Source organism: Perognathus longimembris, chromosome 4 (genome assembly GCF_023159225.1).
Source record: "Perognathus longimembris pacificus isolate PPM17 chromosome 4, ASM2315922v1, whole genome shotgun sequence".
Classification (NCBI taxonomy): domain Eukaryota; kingdom Metazoa; phylum Chordata; class Mammalia; order Rodentia; family Heteromyidae; genus Perognathus; species Perognathus longimembris.
Window position 1 is genome coordinate 57650289 of NC_063164.1, and position 21762 is coordinate 57672050.

General features: G+C 35.9%; 1 protein-coding gene and 1 pseudogene across 3 annotated transcripts in view; one reads left to right on the forward strand and one right to left on the reverse strand.

Annotated features, from left to right (window-relative positions):
* The window catches only part of Grb14 (growth factor receptor bound protein 14), a 119612-nt gene that overhangs the window by 16064 nt on the left and 81786 nt on the right, over positions 1-21762 (forward strand). The gene's annotated exons all lie outside the window — the stretch shown is intronic.
* LOC125350072 lies at positions 10753-11511 on the reverse strand (annotated as a pseudogene). The gene has a single exon (XR_007210673.1). The product of XR_007210673.1 is annotated as a signal peptidase complex subunit 2-like (transcript).

Below are 21762 nucleotides of genomic sequence, written 5' to 3' on the forward strand. Positions count from 1 at the left end.
CTTTTTATCCTTTATCTCTCAATTTTGACATTCCATTTTGCTTACCTAGTTCCAATACATGTATATACAATATCCAGGGTACTAAATCAGTTACAGTGATGTCAGGGGTAAAACCACAGGAAAGAAATACAAAAGAAAAAGGGAATAATTTCACATGGTATGTTGAAAATGACAACAATGATATACTAAAAACTATGTTCATTGCAGCAGTTTGTCATCGCTAAAATATGGAACCAACCCATAGAACCAACCCATATGCCTCTCAGTAGATGAATGGATCAAGAAAATGTGGTACATATGCACAATAGAATTCTGTGCCTCTATCAGAAAAAAATGACATTGCCCATTTGTAAGGAAATGGAAGGACTTAGAAAAAATCATACTCAGTGAACTGAGCCAGACCCAAAGAAACATGGACTCTATGGTTTCCCTCATTGGGAATAATTAATACACATCTAGTATAGTCCTAGCAGAAGATCACAATAGCTCAATAACTATGTCCATATGAAAACATAAGATGATGCTAAGTGAAATGAACTCCATGTTATGAAAGATAAAATTTTAAGAAAGATGAAATGGAGAACTGTTCACACGTCATATAGTAGCTGATGAGTTCTTGTTCCCTGTCAGATATACATTTTGAAGATTCCCAGGGAGAGACACACTGTAAGATGTGGAGCCACTGTGTATTTTGGGGTGGGGATGTGTAATGTATGTATGCATGTGTGATATTTGAGAAGTGGCTGAGTGAGGACTTGTGTGCCTTGTGATAGATAGCCAGGGCTGGGCCATTACTTTTTCTTTTCTTCGCATTTTGGGTGAGTCTGGTGGAAGGATTTGAGAATCAGTAGTGCCATTTGTGGTTCTGTGAGAGTTCTTTGTAACCCTTAGTTTAGAAATGTTTATCATCTTTCTCTTCTCATTTCCTCTCTAGCGGAAGTTCTTTCTCTGACATTTGTTGGTACTAGTGTCATTAATATTGAGACTAGTGGGTATTGAAGCATTTGAAGAATATATTCGGTTCTGTTTTCTTATGTCTTGGCAAGACATTTCTCACACTGAATTTTCTGAAGACCTTCTGAAGACCTACTTCTTAGTCCTTAGTTTGAGTTCTCAGAAGTTTGGTAGATTTTTGACTACTTGGGTCTTTGTTGTAAGATTTTAGTGTTTATGTTCTTTTAGGTTTTGCTTAAAAAAGAATTCCATTTTACTGGATGACTCATCTGTCTGTATAGTCTCAGTTATAATATTGTCATTTGAGGCTCAGATTTTATCTTTCACTACCCACTCAGTATTGTCACTTATACAACCTGTAGATGTATCAGACTCAGTATATTTCAACCGACTTACTGCTTTTCCTTGGAAACTTGCTCCTTCTCATCTGTTTCCCTTCACTGGAAAAGGAATACTCTCCACCAATGTTAGAAAATCACAGATCTTAGCTCATCTTCAGCTTCTCATTAATCTTCTCTTCCCTTGTTCAGTGGTTTACCAGTCCCTTTCAGAAGACAACTCTTGGATTTTTCCACTTCTCATAACTTCTTCACTGTTGCAGTAGTCCACGCCAAATCATCTCTTTCATAACTAGCTTGAGTCTCCTGACTGATTACTCTAGCAGTTAGTTGTCTCTTACTCCTTGAAGTATAATAAGTTTTAAAAGGACTTTTGTTGTTGTTAAAGAGGGAAATTTCACAGGACATGAAATTAGCCATGTTAGTGTTCAGTTCACTGCCATTTAGTGCATTCATGATGCTATGCAATCACCCTGTTTGTCTAGTTTCAAAACGTTTTCATCACTTTGTAAAAAACAACCCTGTGCTTATTAAACAACCACTCCCATCTCCACCCATGTCAGCCACTGACAGCCATTAATCTGCAACAGGTCTCTATGGATTTGCCAATTGTGAATATTTCATAAAAATTAGAATTATACCATTTATGACCTTTCCATCTGGTTTCTTGCAGTTAGCCATTAAAATTGTTTTACTTATGTAGGAGCTTGCAAGAATACATTTCACTCCATGAAATAAATCCAACATGTAAAGATGAAGGTACTTGTTTCTTTATAAGAAGAAATTAGGCACGATTGCTCTTTAATGTTCCTTTGTTCTCAGGTTTTTTCTCCTTAGCTAACTTAACATTGGTAAATATATATTCTTGTCATGGTTTTTTATCTTTATAACTCACAGCATGGTAGTGCTATATGATGGGTTTTCATATTTATGTAAAATGCATTGTTTATGTGCATATATGAACCCTATTGTTTTCTTCTAACAATTTTGATTAACCTGCATTAGTGAAATTATATCTAGTTTTATTTCACTGTATATGTGTGTGTATAATTTATGCATTGTTTCTCCACTGAAGAAAATTCTCATTCTAACAGCTATATTATGTATATATTTCTGTACCTATGTGCAGAAGTTCTGCCAATATGTCTTCATTTTGTACCATATGAGTTCGCTTCCAAAGTTCAATACAAAGTAGCTGCACCCATGTGTACTATACTCCTATTACCATAAATAAAGAAAATCAACTGTTACAATTTTAAGAATGTAGGGCAAGGAGTATGGCTTAGTGGTAGAGTGCTGGCGTAGCATACAGGAAGAAGCCCTGGGTTTGATTCCACAGTACCACATAAACGGAAAAGGCTGGAAGTGGTGCTGTGGCTCAAGTGGTAGAGTGCTGTTCTTGAGCAAGAGAAGTTCAGGGACAGTGCCTAGGCCCCAAGATCAAGCCTCAGGACTGGCAAAAAGAATACAAAAAAGAATGTGACTATTTTTAACTATCCATTTTGTTTATGTGTAGATTTATGGGCACATTCGAATTACTACATATGAGGGAGACAAGGCAGCCTATATTTCTTTGACTCTGACTTACTTCTGTTAACATAATTTTTCCCCAAGTCTTTCCATTTCCTTACGAATTGTGAAATATCATTCTTTCTGATGGAAGCATAGAATTTCACATTTTCTTGACCCATTTGTCTACTGAGGGGCATCTGGGTTGATTCTATAGCTTGACTATGGAAAACAATGCTGCAAAGAACACGATTATGCTAGTAGCTTCAGTGTGGCCTTATTTGTGGTCTATTGGCAGGATTCTGTACATTCACACAGTGAGACCAAAGGAGCATATTCTTAGGAGAGGATAACAAAGGCTCAATAACTATGTTGATATGATCATCTAAAAGGTTATCAAGAAACACCAAGAAATCAAGGTCTCATGCTATGGCTCAGCTTTCTTGCTCATGGTGGCTCTATCACTTGAGCCTAGTCCAGTATTTTGCTTATTAATTTGAGATGAAGCCTCACGGCTTTTCTGCCTCAGCTGGCTTTGAACCTTGATCTTCTAGGTCTCAGTCTCCTAAGTAGATGGAAATATAAGCATGAGGCACTGGCACTCAGTTTGACAGTTTTTTATATTACTGTTTGGGAAAATGTCAGAAATCTTTAATTTTTGTTTTGTAGGAATTTAAATGAGTTTCAGAATTAAGTTGGAAAGCTGGATTATTTTAAAGCCAGGTGTTTTCTGACTGAAAAAGATTAGTTGTATTCTGGGATATTAACTTAATTTTTATTGACACATCCTTGTCTGAGATCTAATTGAGATTTAAGCCAATAAAAATGTTGTCCAGTGGTGTAAAGAACAACTGGTAAAAATATATGAAGTGAAGAAGAATGTATTTTCAAAACTCTGTTACTTTCCCTATTAATGGAGTCCAGGATGCCTGCAGAGAAAGTAGAGATTTGTTGTTGGATCAGAGTACTACTGGATCACCATTAGCAAGTCAAATACTCATCACTGGAATAAATGTGGACTGTAAGAAAGAGTGCAGATAATACTGCTTGGAGACATAGAATGAAATGTAATTCTGTAGTACTTAGAGATTGAGTTAAATTCCATGGTTTTAAATTTAGTAGTACTTTTTTTTTGTAATCTAGTCATCCACCAGTAATGGAAAAGTTGTTTTCTATGTGATGCTACAATATGGCAATTCTCAGACCTCTGTCGTCATAGCTGATTCATAGTTAGGTAAGAAGTACAGCTTCCTTGGTTACAACTTTGGAGAATATTTCTATAGTCTGAGAAAAGTTTAACAAGCAGCTGACAGAAGGGTCTTAACATTTTGATACAACTTTTCTGTGGACCACTTTTGAAGAAATCCTGGTATAATTTCATTGCCAGGTTTGGAAGAACAGCATACATATCCCCTTTAGAGGAAGGACTAGGCAATCTGTCATCGGTATAGTAGGAGGTGTTACTCGTACATTCACGTACTTTATTTGGATTTGTGGTCCTATTATATTTTTCTAAGGACAACACATTTCGAACTCTGTTTCACCTTAAAACTAGTTAGTTATTCCGGAGGTTTTAAACTGGACTGTCTTTAAAATTCAAGTGCTCTAATTGTTTATGACAGTGAAGATTGTCATTGTTCTAGTATTGCTCCATGAAAGTGATTGCTGAAGTAAAGGACACAGGGGGGCGCTGTTTCTGTATGCTTTTATCTGCAGAGAGAGAGCATGCTTTGATAATACTGGAGCCTGGAGCTTCTTATTTTAGCAGGATTGTTCTAGACTGAGGTATAAATTAATTTCATTTAAATTATTAGAGAAATAACACTTGTTGAAACAGATGATCTGCTGAATAAAGGACTGTGAAGTTCTTAGAAGGTATTTTCAGGAAGTGTTTTAGACATGCATGGCATCCTGGTTTCTTATTATGTTTTCACATAGCATTATGCACAAATACTCTAGCTAGCATCTCAAGGTTAGGTTAGATTTTTTTAGATGGTGAGGTTGAGATTCTAATATAGCAAAGGACTTATTGAATATGAAATTGCAATTGGCAGATGTCTCCTACAGATTATAAGTGAATACTATTTTCTAGTCTTTTGTCTGAGAACTGAAAATATTATTAAGACAATATAACATCATTCTTTCCTTTTCTTTTATACTTACTGCATATACAAATATTTTGTTTATAATATAGCATTATTTTTATGTAACATTTTTCCATATGTGCCAGTATCAGTACTTCATACTTACTGCATATACAAATATTTTGTTTATAATATAGCATTATTTTTATGTAACATTTTTCCATATGTGCCAGTATCAGTACTTCATCAGTTACAAAAAGAATGCATCAACTTGAGCAGAAAAGGAATATTTTCTTTTTCAGTCTTCTTTGTGACATCGAACTTTTTGGTGGGAATTCTTCTTCCCTTTTTTGTCTTTGTAATTTCTACTATTGCACATGAGACCGAGTAAGGAGGGTCACATTGGGGTCAGGTCTTACATTTAGGTTATGGTAGATTAAACTTGTCTTGGCATTCTGTGTTACATCTCCCATTGAGATTCTCCTCATTTATTTGATGATGGAGCACTTTCTGGTATGAAGCTTTGAGAGCCTGGCAGTTGTTATTTCCTGATATTTGGAAGGCTGTGTTGGGGAACTTTTAGCTGTCTGTCCTGAGCCCTGTATGACTATCCCAAAATACTCCATGCTGAGGGAGCCACGGGTATGCTTTCTGAGTGGCAGCTGCAGCTGAACTCAGCTTTTCAGTCAGAAGATGTGCCAAGGCATTATACATGGGTGAAGCAATTGTGGTCCTCCAGACAGGCCCAACCACCCACTGATGCCTTGTGACCTTTCATTGATACCATCCAGAAAAGAAGAATCCCTAGGTAAGTGACTTGCTCTCCTTTTCTAGGCATGCAGATACTTAAAGAACTCTTTCCATGTCTGAAAGAACATTTATAATCTCAAAAAGGGTCTCAAACCGAATTTATGTCAACAATATGCAGCTCAACCATGTATATTGTCTAACTACTTAAAAAAATTAGATTCCAGTGTAATTGTGTTTTGCTTAACATTCAACAATAGTAAGCAATACTGAAGCAGTAATGATACACATATAATACTCATTAATTTATTTGGGTAATTGCAACAAAAATTATTTATATGAGTTGAGAAGGTTGAATGCATTTTCCCATAGAAGCAATAATACTCAAAATTCAGCTTAACACAAATCATACCTAAATTAGGACACCAGAAATAATCCACCAAATCCATCAGTTTCTATGGGGAAATGCTTTCTGAATTCCTGCTTCTTGTTTGTGAACTTGTTAGTCTGCTCTTTCATAGGTTTTGTGGAGGTAGTTCCTAGTCACTGAGCAATGGAAGAAAAGGGTCTAGAGAATCTTTGTAAAGGGCAAGTGTGTTTTATGTGGTAATGAGGAAAAGAAAGGAAACAACAGCTTGATGCATGACTTCTTGGTAGCTAAATTTATTAGTATAAGCTATCTCCCACTACATCTCCTCCCCTTTTCTAAATGTTTCTGGGATCATTTTACAAGGTTTTCTTGCATTTTTTTTTGATAGCTTCTTTTCTTTTCCCCCAAGACATCAGTTCTTAAAATGAGAGCCCAGAATTATGTTTGTCCATTTTTTCCTGTAGATTCTCATTTCAAAGGTACAATTAAGCTTTTTACTCTCCTTTGCTTTATTTATCCCTTCTTTCCTCTTTTTCCTCCTCTTTCGTTTTTTTTCTTTTTATTACTTTCACTTTCTTCCCTCCATTCCTCACTACTCATTGTCTTATTGCTCTTAAAATCAAGCCAATCTTTTTCTTCACATCTCAACATCTCAAGAATTGTTTACTGGTGTAGATAACTAAATTCCTCAGCTTATTTTCAGGGACATTGCTCTGTGTTTTTACTGCTTATAAACTCCTCCTCCTCATCTTCCTCCTCCCCTCCCCTCCCCACCCCCCTTCCTTTCTTCTTCATGCTGGGAATCAAACCCAGGACATTCTAGCCAAGGGCTTTACTATTGGTCCATACCTCCAATCTCTAACTAAGATAATTTCTAAATATTTCTACTCAATTTTAAGCCTTTGAGAAGATGGACTGCATTTATTATTTCTTATTAATAATCCCCAGTGCTTTGCAACACTTAATGGACAAAGACCTCACATGTGACTTCTCTCCATGAGTGTATTACCGTGATATGGAAGAAGGTGAAATGCAGCAGGTATTATTTTGATATCCTGTAAAGGCTTTGTATGACTTCATTTTCTAGTCTATTGGGTTGTATTTAACAAGAGTACCTGAGGGTTTTGAGTCAAACATGATATTGACGTCATATTTTACAATGATTTTTTTACTTTCACTAATTCTCTGGTGGTAGGGTTAGAAATGCATGACCCTCCAGTGTCAGAAATGAATAGACACACAAGAAATATAGGAGATTTTGTAAGGCAATTTACTTTTGTACAAAAGGGTGCAATGGCATTACCCTATCCAGAGCTGGGCAGGCGTGGTATACAGGGCATTTCCTAGTTTTTTTTTTTTTTTTTTTTAACCACAATCCAAACTATCCCTCCTTCTTGTCAAGGAGTTAGGTTGACAGTCTAAGTATCATTGATTACTAAGGTTAGAAAGTTAATTACTGTCAAAAGTTTACTTCTCTTTCCTTTTCTTTTCATTTGGCAATTACGGGCTTATTATTTTGACTTCTTCAACACAAGATTTATCTCCCTAACATGGCTAGCTGGTAACAAATAGTACAGACAGTAGTTAACAATGAAGTAAATAAAGCAAATGTTTCCAGGAAATATCTCTACACAATGCCAAATACACTTTAGTTTCATAGAAAAGAATACTTTGTCTTATAATACTACTTGATTCTCTTATTAGGACTTCATAGATCAGCAGAGTTGTGTAAAGTCCTAAGCTGGTGTGGTAAGCTGGCTAATGATAAAGAGTGTATCTGACATTATATGCTCCTATTCTTTAGGGTCAGAGTAAATAAATGCAGGTTTTGTAAATGATTTGAAGAAATAAGGATTATATCCAGGAATCTGTTTTATCAAGGTTTTTTAAAATGACAAATCAATCAAAATTCTTTACTCAGAATTTGCATTGCAACAGTTCCTGCTGTTGCCAAGGGTAAGGCACAATTATGCTGAGAAAGTTCAAGGTAATTTTTGAATTTCTTGATTTTTTGAGTCTGATTTGAAGTGTAAAAATTAGATGCAGAGAAGTCCCAAGTTGAAGAACAACTTATTCTACAAAATGTTATCTGTGTGTATTTATCAGTTTCTTGCTCTAGCCATTCTAACCCTTTGGCTATTTTTATCTTCCTAGACTAAATGTACTTTGAAGAATTGCACAAGTCATCATGAAGGACAGCCTAGCTTTGTGAGAATCCTAGAATTCTAAGAGTAATTTAGAATATTATACAGGGAAACATTTTATTCAGAAGTTTGTTTTGGGCAATTCCCCCTTTAAAGAAAATTTGCATTTAATGAAATGAAAAGTAGTAAAACTACCTGTTACTTTCAGAAGTTCAGGATTGCTCCAATTTCATTGAAGGTACAAATCTAGTTCCTAAATATAGGAAGTTACTATTTACGAAGATGAAATAAACTTTTACTGAAATGTGACTAATATCAGTTCCATATTCAATTAAAAATCACACTATATCCTTTTTAGCATTATTTAATAACTTAGATTGAGAAAGCCTAACTCGCAGCATGTGTAAAGTGGAACACCTACTGTATTTTCTAAGTTCAAGGTTCATATTTAAGGTCAACTACAGAATACAGCCTTGTTTACATTTCCCTCTGAGCTTTCCATGAGGCTCATGATCCTATTTCTGCATCAAGGCAGTAGTCTCAACTGTCATCAGCTACTTTCCCAGATCATAACTTTTTCTTTTTTAAGTTACTGCCAGAGTGATTTTTCTACAAGCCTCTCACTTAGCATGACATTCCTTTTGTGTTAATTCTTGAATAGCTTCCCACTGCCTATGCAGTGGAGCCAAAGTTCTATTGCTTCGAGTCCTCTATGATCTGACTCCTGACTACTTTCTTTTCACTTGCTGTCTCACCTCACTCTGTTTCTTACCTTCTCTTTGGGGTATAACTTGTCATCCCATGATGACCTTTCCTAAAGGACTTGTCCTGGTTTCCTGAGGGAAAGTGGTTATTATTCTCCTGTTGGCTCCACCCATCCCATTGTATGTGTTTTCACAGTGTCTGTAACATCTGTGCCCTTAAGGTTTTTAATGTCTTCTTTTTTCCAGCATTGGTTAACCAGACTATAGTGAATAAGATTGTATCTCACACATCCTCAGCACAGAGCTTTGGTACAGTAAGCTTTAAGAAGCTTACTTATTTGTTTTTTGCCAGTCCTGGGGCTTGAACTCTAGGCCTGAACACTGTCCCTGGCTTCTTTTTGCTCAAGGCTAGCACTCAACCACTTGAGCCACAGTGCCACTTCCGGCTTTTTCTATATACGTGGTGCTGAGGAATCAAACCCAGGGCTTCAAATATATAAGCCGAGCACTTTACCACTAGGCCATATTACCAGCCCAAGAAGCTTATTTAATGGCAGAATGTGAAGACTTTCTGACCTGAAAAAATTTTTTTTTCCACATCTTTACTTTTACTGAGAAAAAAAATAGAAAATGGCAGTTAATAAAGGGCACAAATCAACAAGGATATACTAGTGGAAAACATATACAATATAAAACTAAAAATGCTATTGGCTGCTTTAGTTGGTTAAGAGCACAATTGTAACTGGCAGAAAGTCTATCTTAAACAAACTCAAGAGCTTAAAAAAAAAAAAAAACTCTCCAAGTCAGATATTTACACACCCATAAAAGTGGTGTGTGAAGGAAAGCTGTTACACACAGGAGTTCTGTCCTGAATCCATCAGGAAAACAGTTGTTAAAGCTGGAATTAGGGCTGGGAATATGGCCTAGGGGAAGAATGCTGGTCTCCTATATATGAAGCCCTGGGTTGGATTCCTCAGTACCACATATATAGAAAATGGCCAGAAGTGGCGCTGTGGCTCAAGTGGCAGAGTGCTAGCCTTGAGCAAAAAGAAGCCAGGGACAATGCTCAGGCCCTGAGTCCAAGGCCTAGGACTGGCAAAAAACAAAAACAAAAACAAAAAACAATTCTTAAAAATTGAATCTTCACATGTTGCGTGGCACAAAGCTATACTATACAAAGTATTGCTGGGTACGAAGGAAAAAGTTTGTACGTCTTTTTGCAAAAAAGCTTTTTTCCAGAAAAGAAAATCAGAGCACATTCAGCAGACCAAGGAAGTTACAGCTAGACATCAGAGCTACAACTTCTCATATCTGTGCTAGAAAATCCTGATTTTCAAGAGTGGACTAAATTTTCAGAGCAAAAAAGGGATATATATTTTTTTTTTAATTTTTTTTATTATTAATTGAACATAAATTTTTTTTTACAAGGTGCTGTGCAAAGAGGGTGCAGTTACATAGTAGGGCAGTGTGTACATTTCTTGTGATATCTTACAACCTGTTTTCCCATCCCTTGTCTAGGTCAGGTAGACCCATATGCAATATACAATGTATCAAGCACATATACAGTGTTCACAGACTTGGTCTCTACTGTCTCTCCATCTCCCTTTGTTAACAGTCATATATCAGGGAGATCATGCCCCTTTGTTTTCTGTGTTCTAGGCTTGTCTCACTCAACATTATTTGTTCGAGTTCTGACCATTTCCCTGCGAATAACAATATTTCACCATTCCTAATCGCTATGTAGTATTCCATTGTGTATAAGTACCATATTTTTTGGATCCATTCATCTGTGGAGGGGCATCTGGGTTGTTTCCAAATTTTGGCTATTGTGAATTGTGCTGCGATAAACATGGAAGTACAAATGTCCTAAAAAAGGGATATTTTTAGCATTTCTTATTTGACTCATTTTAATTTGTTTCTCCCACCCAATAATTCAACATGATCCAGCAGAAAGTGGGCTGATTTTATAATTGGCTTTTTTATTTTCCTTTCTGTGGCAAGACAGTCATGGAGCCTGTATATTTCAGGTTCATATGCATCCATAACCAGTGTCCCGCTGTGGTAAAAAATCTTAGTAATGGACCTGGTGAACTCGATTTCTTGCGCTGCTTTGTTCTCCTACTGATGAAGGTCAGCTTCAGTATGTATTTGTCACTGAACCTTTTGAGACTGGAGGACAGCTGCCAAATATCATCAGGATCCATGCCTGTAGGGTCTTTCCTTTGGGCCACCAGAAAGATGCTCTTCTCCTTATATGAGGTATAGATGGCCGGAATCCTCATAATCACAAAATAGGCCGCACAAAGCCCAAACTGGCTTGGACTCTGGGAAGGGGTTCATATAATCCCAAATCAAACCTACGATGGCAAAGAAATAGGAGATGGTACAGATGGTGAGGTGACCATCAATTAGACCAAAATTCTCCACATACTTGTAGTTTTCCAGAAGTATCTTTGTGGCAGAATCACCTAGAGAGTTCTTCACAGCTGATCCATCCCACTTGTCAATTTTTACAGGCTTATTATCAATTTTCCACTTATCCAACAAGCCACTGCGAGTGCTGCTAGTGCTGCAGCTGGGGCCACCATGGGCCCCATTACTACCTCTGCCACCCCCCCTCCCCTGCTCCTCCCACTTTGTGCTGAACTGAAAATTCTTCATGTCCATTGGAGACTATGTAAATACTGGCTCATTACAGAATCCTTTGCAAACTCTCAAGTTGTTTGGCCATCCAGGTTTGTTTTCCAGCTTGATTTGTCTAATACACATTTTCTTTTTTCTCTGTATGGAAACTGAGCTGAGCTCTGATGAATGCAATGGAAAAGGACCAGTTAATGTGTCTGACATTAACTGACATTTAAGAAATAACAGTAAAGAAACTTTTACTTAGTCCTGGTAGAAACTAATTTTGGTTGTTAGTGTGGATTTGTAGTAGTGAATAACCATAGGAATATCCTTTTCTTTCTCCATCTCCTAAACCCTGTTTTTACTTTTATAAATGTCCTATTGATTTGAAAATTTGAAGTAAGTATTTAGTGGGTAAGCTAAAATATATACAAGCTAGTTATGATGAAATATGTATCTGCAACTTACTTAGGAAGAAATTGATTATTCCTTTCTGACCTTAATTATGGCTATTTCCATTAACACGCCAGAGAATGTTATATACTTGTGTTACATAGTAAGCATTATTAAAAAGTTCTTTATTAAACAGTTTTATGAAACCCCAGTACTTTACAAGAAAAAAAACAAAAACAAAAACAAATGCAAGCATGAAAATAAAACCCGATGCAAGGAACTTACCTTTACATATGACTCAGATGCTAATGCTGGATGATTTTTGGGAATGTCAGCACACATTTAATATGTTTATCATTAGTGTACAAATAAGCTTATAGTAACATACAAATCAAGTCCACTTATTTTAAATGATAGTGTGAGAGTTAAATATAAAAGTAGTTTTGCCAGTTTCCCTCATTTGTAATAACTATAATATATCTGGAATTTTCTTAGGAAAGGACCAAAATAGCTCAATCACTATGTGCATATGATCATATAAAATGATGTTTATTGAAATAAACTCCAAGAAATGGAAACAAGACTTTTTTATTGCACTGTTTGCAGTTCTTTCTTTTTCCCCCCTTTGGTTTATTGCCTTTTGTCACTTTTTTTTTTTTTTTGGCCAGTCCTGGGCCTTGGACTCAGGGCCTGAGCACTGTCCCTGGCTTCTTCCCGCTCAAGGCTAGCACTCTGCCACTTGAGCCACAGCGCCGCTTCTGGCTGTTTTCTGTATATGTGGTGCTGGGGAATCGAACCTAGGGCCTCGTGTATACGAGGCAGGCACTCTTGCCACTAGGCTATATCCCCAGCCCCCTTTTGTCACTTTTTGATCACTGTACCCTTTATCTTGCATATAGCTTTATCTGATGGGGGAAGGGAAGGGGAAACACAGAAATGGTGGGACAAAGGGTGAACCAATTCAACGGTGATACTCACTAGACACTATGTTCCAAATGAACTTTACAACTTGGCCCAGGGAGGGGAGTTTGGGGAAGAAGTGGGAGAAAATGAGGGAGGGGGGTACCACTGTTCAAAAAGAAGTAGACTCATTACCTGACTTTTGTTAACTGTAACCACGCTGCATATCACCTTTACAATAAAATTTAAATTAAAAAATTTTAAAACTCTGAAAAATAAAAGTCATGCCTATGCATAAAATGATTTTTCATCAAAATAATGCATAATTCAAAATTGTGTGCAAAACCTATAAAAGGTCTTTAAAAGTTTCTTTCATAAGAAACCCTTTTTGAATACCAAAATCTAGAGACACAGGGTAAAAAGATAAATGACTACAAAAGCAATACTTACAAAACTGTTTAGTGTAAACCAACTGAACAACTCATGGGGGGAAAAGGAAAGGGGGCGGGGGGGAGGGAGAATGAGAGAGGAGGTAATAAACAGTACAAGAAATGTATCCAATGCCTACCATATGAAACTGTAACCTCTCTGTACATCAGTTTGACAATAAAATTAAAAAAAAATAGAAACCCTTTTTGTCTTCCTACTCCCTCGAAGGAATTATGCAAAGGTAAATACTACCAAATAGTTTAGTAGGCATTTTTTTTCTCTTTAAGAGTGTTTTACTCAGCATCATATCAGCAAATTCCATTATGTTGTTGGACAGTGGGGGTGATATTCAAGATCCACTGTATTTCTGGACTAATACATTGAATAAAAAATTAAAACCTTATTATTGTCATAGAAAATACAATTTTTTCTATAGATAGACTATAAACAAGATGTTTTAGATTGTCTACTGATTTTATGTTTTCTGTTATAGCAGTTGAAGATTTAAATTTTGTTTTGGTAGCCTCTTTTTCTTTCCTCCACTATTGATGTGATGGTTATATCTCTACGGTAATTTCATTAATATGATTCCATTAATTCAAGTTCATAAATAACACTGCTATATGTTTATACATATATGTGCAATCATAATACATTGTATATATACATTTTATATGGAATGTATATAATATATAAACGATATAATATATAAATAGCATAATATAATATATAAAACAGTATATATACTATACTATATAATATGTAACATATATACTATATATTCCTTATATAACATATTCTCTCTATACATATGTATATACACACACATACATATATATACTTTTTTTAAGTGTGCTGGTCCTGAGCCTTGAACTCAGGGACTGGTTGCTGTCTCTGAGCTTTTTTGCTCAAGGCTAGCAGTTTACCACTTGAGCTGCAGCTCCACTTCTGGCTTTTTGGTGACCAATTTGAGGTCTGAATCTCACAGATTTTCCTGCTTGGGCTGGTTTCTGAACTATGTTGCTTATATCCTAGCCTCCTGAGTAGTTAATATTATAAGCTTAAGTGACTGACACCCAGCTATGTTTTTTAATTTAATTTTTTTCTTTTATCCAGAATCAATGCACATGTACAAGTACTGATATATTCTCCATATTATAGACAATGACAATAACAGCTATCCCAAGTGGAGCTAGCTTTTGTGATCAATATCAAACTTAAGAATTTCTTTATCTTTCCTTGACAAGAAGTTTTGTCTTGAAACGTGACAATACAAATTAATTCACTGAGTAGGAGGAACTGAAACATTTTGTTGGATAAAACCAAATTTCCAACAATAGAAGCTACGGTTTCACATGGCATGTTGAAAGTAATTACAACAGTGATATTTCACTCATTTCCATAACATGGAGTTCATTTCACTTAGCATTATCTTATGCATTCATAGGGGCATAGCTATTAGGCTCTTGTGATCCTCTGCTGTGACTAGCCTAAACCTGGGCTAATTATTCCCTATGAAGGAGACCATAGAGTCCATGTTTCTTTGGCTCTGGCTTACTTCACTTAGTATAATTTTTTCCAAGTAGCTTCTATTGTTGATGATCCTCTTGTATCCCCTTCCTATGGTTGTACCTGTACTATCACTGTATCTTATCTGAGTACATTGGAAACTGTATATACTGGTATTAGAACTAGGAAAGTGAAAGGGAATACCAAAATTGAGAGACACAGGATAAAAAGACAAATGACTACAAAAGCAATATTTGCAAAACTGTTTGGTGTAAACCAACTGAACAACTCATGGGGGGAGAGAAAAAGGGGAAAGGGGGAGGGAGGAGCGAGGGAGGAGGTAACAACTGTACAAGAAATTTATCCAATGCCTAATGTATGAAACTAACCTCTGTACATCACTTTGACAATAAATAAGAAAAAAACCCCACCAAATTTCCAACTAAAGCTTAGTAAGAATTTCTTCAAATATTCTTTTTATGTCATTTTTCAGCTATGTGATACTGCATGCCCCTCACAACCACCATAGGAGGTAGGAATAATAGATGTTATTATACCATTTCATAGACGACAAGTTAGATAGTGGTTTAAAGTGAATCATTCAATGTCTAGAATATTTACATCTTCTCAAAATTTCTAGTTATTCATGCCCTTCTGATAAATTTTTTTTCTCCACTTCATTTTTGGGTGAGGTAGAGGTAAATTTAGATATAAAAAAGAAGTGACGCCAGATACTGAGGGCTCACATCTGTAATCTTAGCTACTCAGGAGGCTGAGTTCTGAGGATTGTGGCTCACAGCCAGCCTGGGCAGGAAAGCCTATTTTTTTATTTTTTTTTAGCATCTTTTAAAAATTATTGTTAGAGTGATATACAGAGTAGTTACTGTTACATACATATTGTAGTGAGTACATTTGTTGTCAACTCTGTTACCTCCTCTCTCATTTTTCTCCCACCTTCCCTGCTCCCCAATCCTCCCCCCCACCCCGGCCAGTTGTCTTGTAAGTGTTGCTCTTGCATTGGTTCACCTTTTACCTTTTTGTCTCACCATTTTGATGTTCCCCTTCCCTCCCCGAATTCAGACAAACATATACAATACGCAGGGTACTAAAATCAAATGGCAGTGACAACAGGGTCTAAACCATAGGGAAGATAAACAAAAGAAAAAAAGAAATAATTTCACATAATTTTTTAAAAAACAGCAATTACCAACCACTTGTTTCCATATCTTGGAGTTCATTTCTCTTACCATCATCTGATGTGTTCATATATACATAGCTATTAAGCTATTCTGATCTTCTACTAGGACTATCCTAGACATATACTTACTATTACCAATGAGGGAAAGCACCGTCTATGTTTCTTTGGGTCTGGCTCAACTTCAGTAAGTATTATTTTTAAATTTATTTTTATTTTTATTTTTGCCAGTCCTGGGCCTTGAACTCAGGGTCTGAGCACTGTCCCTGGCTTCTTTTTTGCTTAAGGCTAGCACTCTGCCACTTGAGCCACAGCTCCACTTCTGGCCATTTTCTATATATGTGGTGCTGAGGAATCGAATCCAGGGTTTCGTGTATACAAGGCAAGCACTCTTGCCACTAGGCCATATTCCCAGTCCAGTTAGTATGATTTTTATTTGAATTTTTATGTGGAAACTTTGTTTTTGTGGAAGTTAATAGTTAACTTGGCATTTTATTTGCTTCATTTTATTGAATTTCCAATCAGACATTTGTCAAGCCCCCCAAGAAAGTGGCTAAATACACTTAACACAGTCTTGGAAGTCATGTGGCGATAGTCCTAGTGCCTTCCCACTAGGCAGCCTTCCTGGAAATTCCATTTTGCTTCTGTTCTATTCCTGTTTAGGAAGAATAGCTTCTGAGAACTGTCAAAGGGTGAATCTCACTTTGGGATTTTGCTTTACTTATGTTCTAGGAGCTCTTTTTTTCTCTTTCCAGTTTGGGATTCTTTATTTCCTAGGTCTCACAATTTCACACATTTTAATTTAAGAGTTCCCTCTTTGTAAGGGTCATGTCTTTATCGCTCATGTTCTATGTCTTTGTGTGGGACTTAAAAAATATATATATAGTTGGTTCATGGCACTTAGTAACATTTTTAATTTGGAGACTATTCTTGTTTATCTTTCTTGTATTTTTTAAAACTCTGTTTTTTGTCTCTGTTTGGAGTCTCAAATGTTGATCCTCTTGAATTGATATATTTTCCTTATCATTTCCTTCTTTTTATATTGTATTTTGTCTTCTCTTTTTATTGTGTGGATTATATAGTCTCAATTTTTGTTTTCACTTTGAAAAATGCTTTTGTTTCAGCAATTATATCTTTAATATCCAACAAAACTCTTTTATTTCTAGGTATTCTTTAAATATTTTGTAGTTTCCTGAAGTAATTTCTGCCATATCTTTGAAGAGATTGTTTCATCGTTTCATTGAAGTTATCTTCTGTCATCTTTATAGTTTGTTTCTCTGTTGATTCCTATATTCTCTTTATTTCTCTGGTAGAGATAATTACTATGGCCAGCAATTCATGATAGTGTAGAAGTCACTAGGCTTATTGGGGGAATCACCTCATTGTGTCCATAGTTCTTCTCTCAGAGGCCATTTATTATGTAAATACTAACAGCTACAGATACATATTATAGGTACACTCTGTTTACCTTGCCTTTTACTACCCTAGCAATTTCTTATTGTATGTTAAAACTATAAACCACTATACAGTAATCCTTCTTTACCCCAAATTTTATTTTCTGACTTTTCACTTAACTACCTTCAACTTTGATTTCAAAATTCTAAGTGGAAGATTCCCAAGATAGACCGCTCATTTTAGATTACATGCTATTCAATGTAGTGTGATGAAATCTGACATTGTCTTTACTTAGATAGATGTGAACCAAATCTCTGCCCAGTGGATGAATGCTATATTGACTGCCTGACTCATTAGTGACTTAGCAGACATGTAGAATAGCAGCTTGCCTGTTCAAGTATTATAGTTCAACTCACTCTCATATGATGCTTATGTGATTCACTTTGCTTATCTCATCAATAGGCCTTGCATCATTTTACATTGTCACAAGGAAAAGACAGGAGTGTAAGGTTATTTTTGGACTCATACCTCATTTATATGCTTATATCATAGGTAGTAAAAAGTAGTATATATACGATTTTGTATTGCCTGCAATTTCAGGCATCCATTGGGGGTCTTGAGATTTATTCCTTCTGATAAGAAGAACTACTATATAACTTAAGTGGTTTACATTCATTTTTAATTTAGGGTTTGGTCTCACATACTTTTAATCACATATTTAAAACAATTTCTCCAAGGCTCATCTTGGAGAAAATTTAAAATATAGAGAATAGCAAGCAGATCAATGAGATAAGAGCACCAAGAACTGAAATGCAGTGAAGGAAGCAGAACAACAGGAAACAAAGACAATGGAAGTGGCTATTTAGAACAACTCATATACATTAAAGACTCTTATAAGATGTAGAAAAAGGTCATCGATATAATCCAATGTTCTATTCCATACAAAGTAAGCCAAGAGAGGGGCGTTAGTCTTCCCCTAGTCTCTTGACTGATGATTCAATTCTTTTAGTTTCTGATTATGAGCAGGTTGCCATGCATAGAGATGCAGAGTCCATAAATAAAAGCCTGTATGAACACAGTGTGGCTAGTGGCTGTTACTAGCCATGTACTTGTAGTCAGCTTGTGGTCCCTAATAGGTAGGCCTTCAAGTCAGAGATGGCTTATTCATGTTTGGGTCCCAAATGTGGCACTGAGGTGAGCAGCCTAGGATGGAGTCTGTGGGCCCAACTTGCTGAGGGTGTTGATTCCCTGAACAACAGGTACTGCACTGGAGAATGCAGTAGGTTCAGGGAATACTTCCAGGGAAAGATAGCAAGGTAAACTGCCTTGAGGCCTTTGCAGCCTGGCAGCCTTGGCTAGGTTTCTCTTGTTCTCTGAGAATTACAAATAACAGACCAGTGTGATAGAATATACTTTGAGCTGAGCAGAGAAGCCTTTGTTCTTGACCAATTTTTGCTTATTTATTTTTATTCATCTATTTATTTTTGGAGACAGGATCTTGTTATGTCACTCAGCTACTCCCAGTCCTCTAGTCTCAGCATCCCAAGAAGTTGGGACTGTAGACTGGCCACCCTCCTTTATTGAACCAATAAGGACTTGTATAGCACCCTAGGCCTGTGTTTCTTAATTAAGTACAATTTGTTGAGAAGACTCAAGGAGAATAGTGTTTTTCATTCTTGGTTTTGCAGGTTTTTAACACTTTTCTAACACATTTTGTAAAAAATTCTCTGATTATGGTAGGAGGTCCTTCAATGTATGGTGATAATTAGGAACAAATGCTATGTGGTATTTCCATGTGCTCCTCCTTTATCACTAGTCTTAGAAAATCTTTAAATTTTGCCAAAAAGATTCATGGTGAAACAGAACTTTCAACTGCCAGTTTATCTAAGTTCTGGGTTTGAGAGGAACCCTTAATTAAATACACTGAGAAATTCTCTGCATTATTATCTCCAATGAGCCTAATAATGCTACAAAAAGCAATTTCTTAGGGTTGATAGAAATTCATTAGACCAAATAATTTTGCTGTGCCAACAAACTACATAATTGATATATGATTACAACAAATGTTGGAATGTCATTACACATACAATTTAGTTGTTTCCAAAATAAGTCAAGTGACAATTTTACAAATATGGATTGGGAGAGTAGGACCAGTATTGTTAAATATTTAGAGCTCTTGAAATAAAAATTGTGGTGTTGATACTTTCTCTTGAAACAATGAAGAATATAATTGAATGTTGTTAGCATTTTTGTATACTTTTGAAATTGCTTTACATGATTGAATCATAAAGTTATGTGATTTGCTTATTCATTCATAACAGTACTGTTATATCCAAATAAGTGAATTCTCATACAAAGTTGACACTGGCTAATTATATTGATTTAAGTGATATTGTTACTTCTCAGTAATTCTAGGAAAAGCAAACCTTGAAGCTTCCCAATGGGAAGTCACCATTGATGACTAGTCTTAATTTCTTTTGGAAAGAGTTGACAGCTGTTCCAATTCTGGGGATTAAACTGAGCCTTGAACTAGGAGAAGCTGAGAAATATATGAAGGAAGTAATGAGGCTCTGAGATTATCACATGATGGTACACCTGGTATTCTCAAGAAGAAATAGAAATATTGCTTGTGAAAAGGAATGTTATAGACTAAATCCAGTCTCCTAAATTCAGTTGTTGAAACTTCCATCTTCCAATATGTATAAATAGAATATGTATAAATAGAAGGTGAAACGTTCAGGAGGGATTAACTCAAAGAAGTTTAAAGTTCTAAAGAATGGGGTAAGTGCCCACATTATAAAGGGACTCTAGGAGTCTCTTTCTGCCACATGAAGACACAGTAGAATTTTGATTGTAAACAGATTAGTGCTTTTCCCAGAACTTGATGGGTAGCACCTTGATTTTGGAGTTCCAGCCTTCAGACTGAGATAAAATTTTTGTTTATAAACCACAGTTTGTGGTTCATTTTGTGATTACTAAGGTTTGAACTCAGAGCCTTATACCTGAGAATTTGGCAGTCTACCATTTGACCTATACACCTCAGCTCTGTTTTTTGCTAATTATTTTTGAGATACGGTCCTATAAACTTTTCTGCCTAAGATAGCCTCAAAACATGGTTCTTCCAGTATCAGACTGCCAAGTAGCTAGGATTACAAACAGGATCCACTCGTGCCTAGAAATAGTACTTGGTTGTAGTGTTAAAAAAACAAATGAGACAGGAACATTGTTAGAATAAAGATATAAGATTGCTAAAACTTTGTGACATTTTCTGTGGAACTGAATTTTAACTGGAATCCTATTTTCTCAAAAAAACAAGTGTCATACTTAGAGTTTGAACTAAATACATCCCAGTAATTTGGTTTCTGGTAAAAAAAAAAGTCTAATTGTAAACACATATAAATAACAGTAGAATAATAATCTTGCATTTTACCACCTATAAAGTACCTCTAAATCTATTTGCTGATGACAGGAGATCTCTCTGCACTCTGATATACATATTCATCATATAGAAAATCAAATACTCCCCTTTCAGTTTTGACGTGTAATTGTGTGAACAGCCAATACTGCAACTAACTGAATGCTGCCTGAAAGAAATTTCTGGAATGATTTTTTCCCCAAATTAGGAATTCTAGTAAAGATAACTTAGGGGTATGAACAGAAGCCACCTTTTTCCTTAAAAATAATCTTTCTTGCAGCAAGCTGAGCATTCAGAATTACTGTATCGATTGTAGAATTGTCTTACTAAAAATAGCTTGCAACTTTTCCCTACTTCTGCCAGAAAATAATGGCTCTTATTTTGTTAATAAACTGCTGAGTTGAAAATTACAGCCAAAAATAAAAATATAGATGAATTAAAAGCAATTTGGAATGCCACTCACATGGCGAGATCTATCTGAATAACTTCTGAGACAATCATTGTGATGAATTTTACTCATTTGCTGCATTTTTTATGTTCTGGTATATTTGTTAAATCAGTATCATTTTCATGTAGTCACACCTCATCAATATTTGAACTTGAGGTCAAAAAATGCATAATTTCTCACAATTGCACTTAAGAATACTTTTCTCTTGCCACCTACATAGAAGTTTATAATGATGTCCACATTTGCTTTTTCAAAGTTTCTGCTGTGACCACTGGCAGAAACAGCTTAGCAGACCAGATGGTCTGTGTATTTGAGTAGAGAAATTCTTTGGCCCTTGTTTAATTCAGTAGTTCTACTCAATCTGCTCAGGAGAGTCTAATGAGAGAACATAAGGATGCTGCTGTTAAGATGAGGGACATTGGCAAATTTCTGCATTTCTTGCCCAGCCTTGGCTGGGCATCATTCATTTTATCATCTTTATAAAACTGTTAAACATTCAAATAACACACAGAAGAAAATCTTGCATATGGTACGAAGCAGAAGATGTAGGTCCAGATGCTGTTACCAACAGAGAACTTTAGAAAATATAATGTTTACATATTA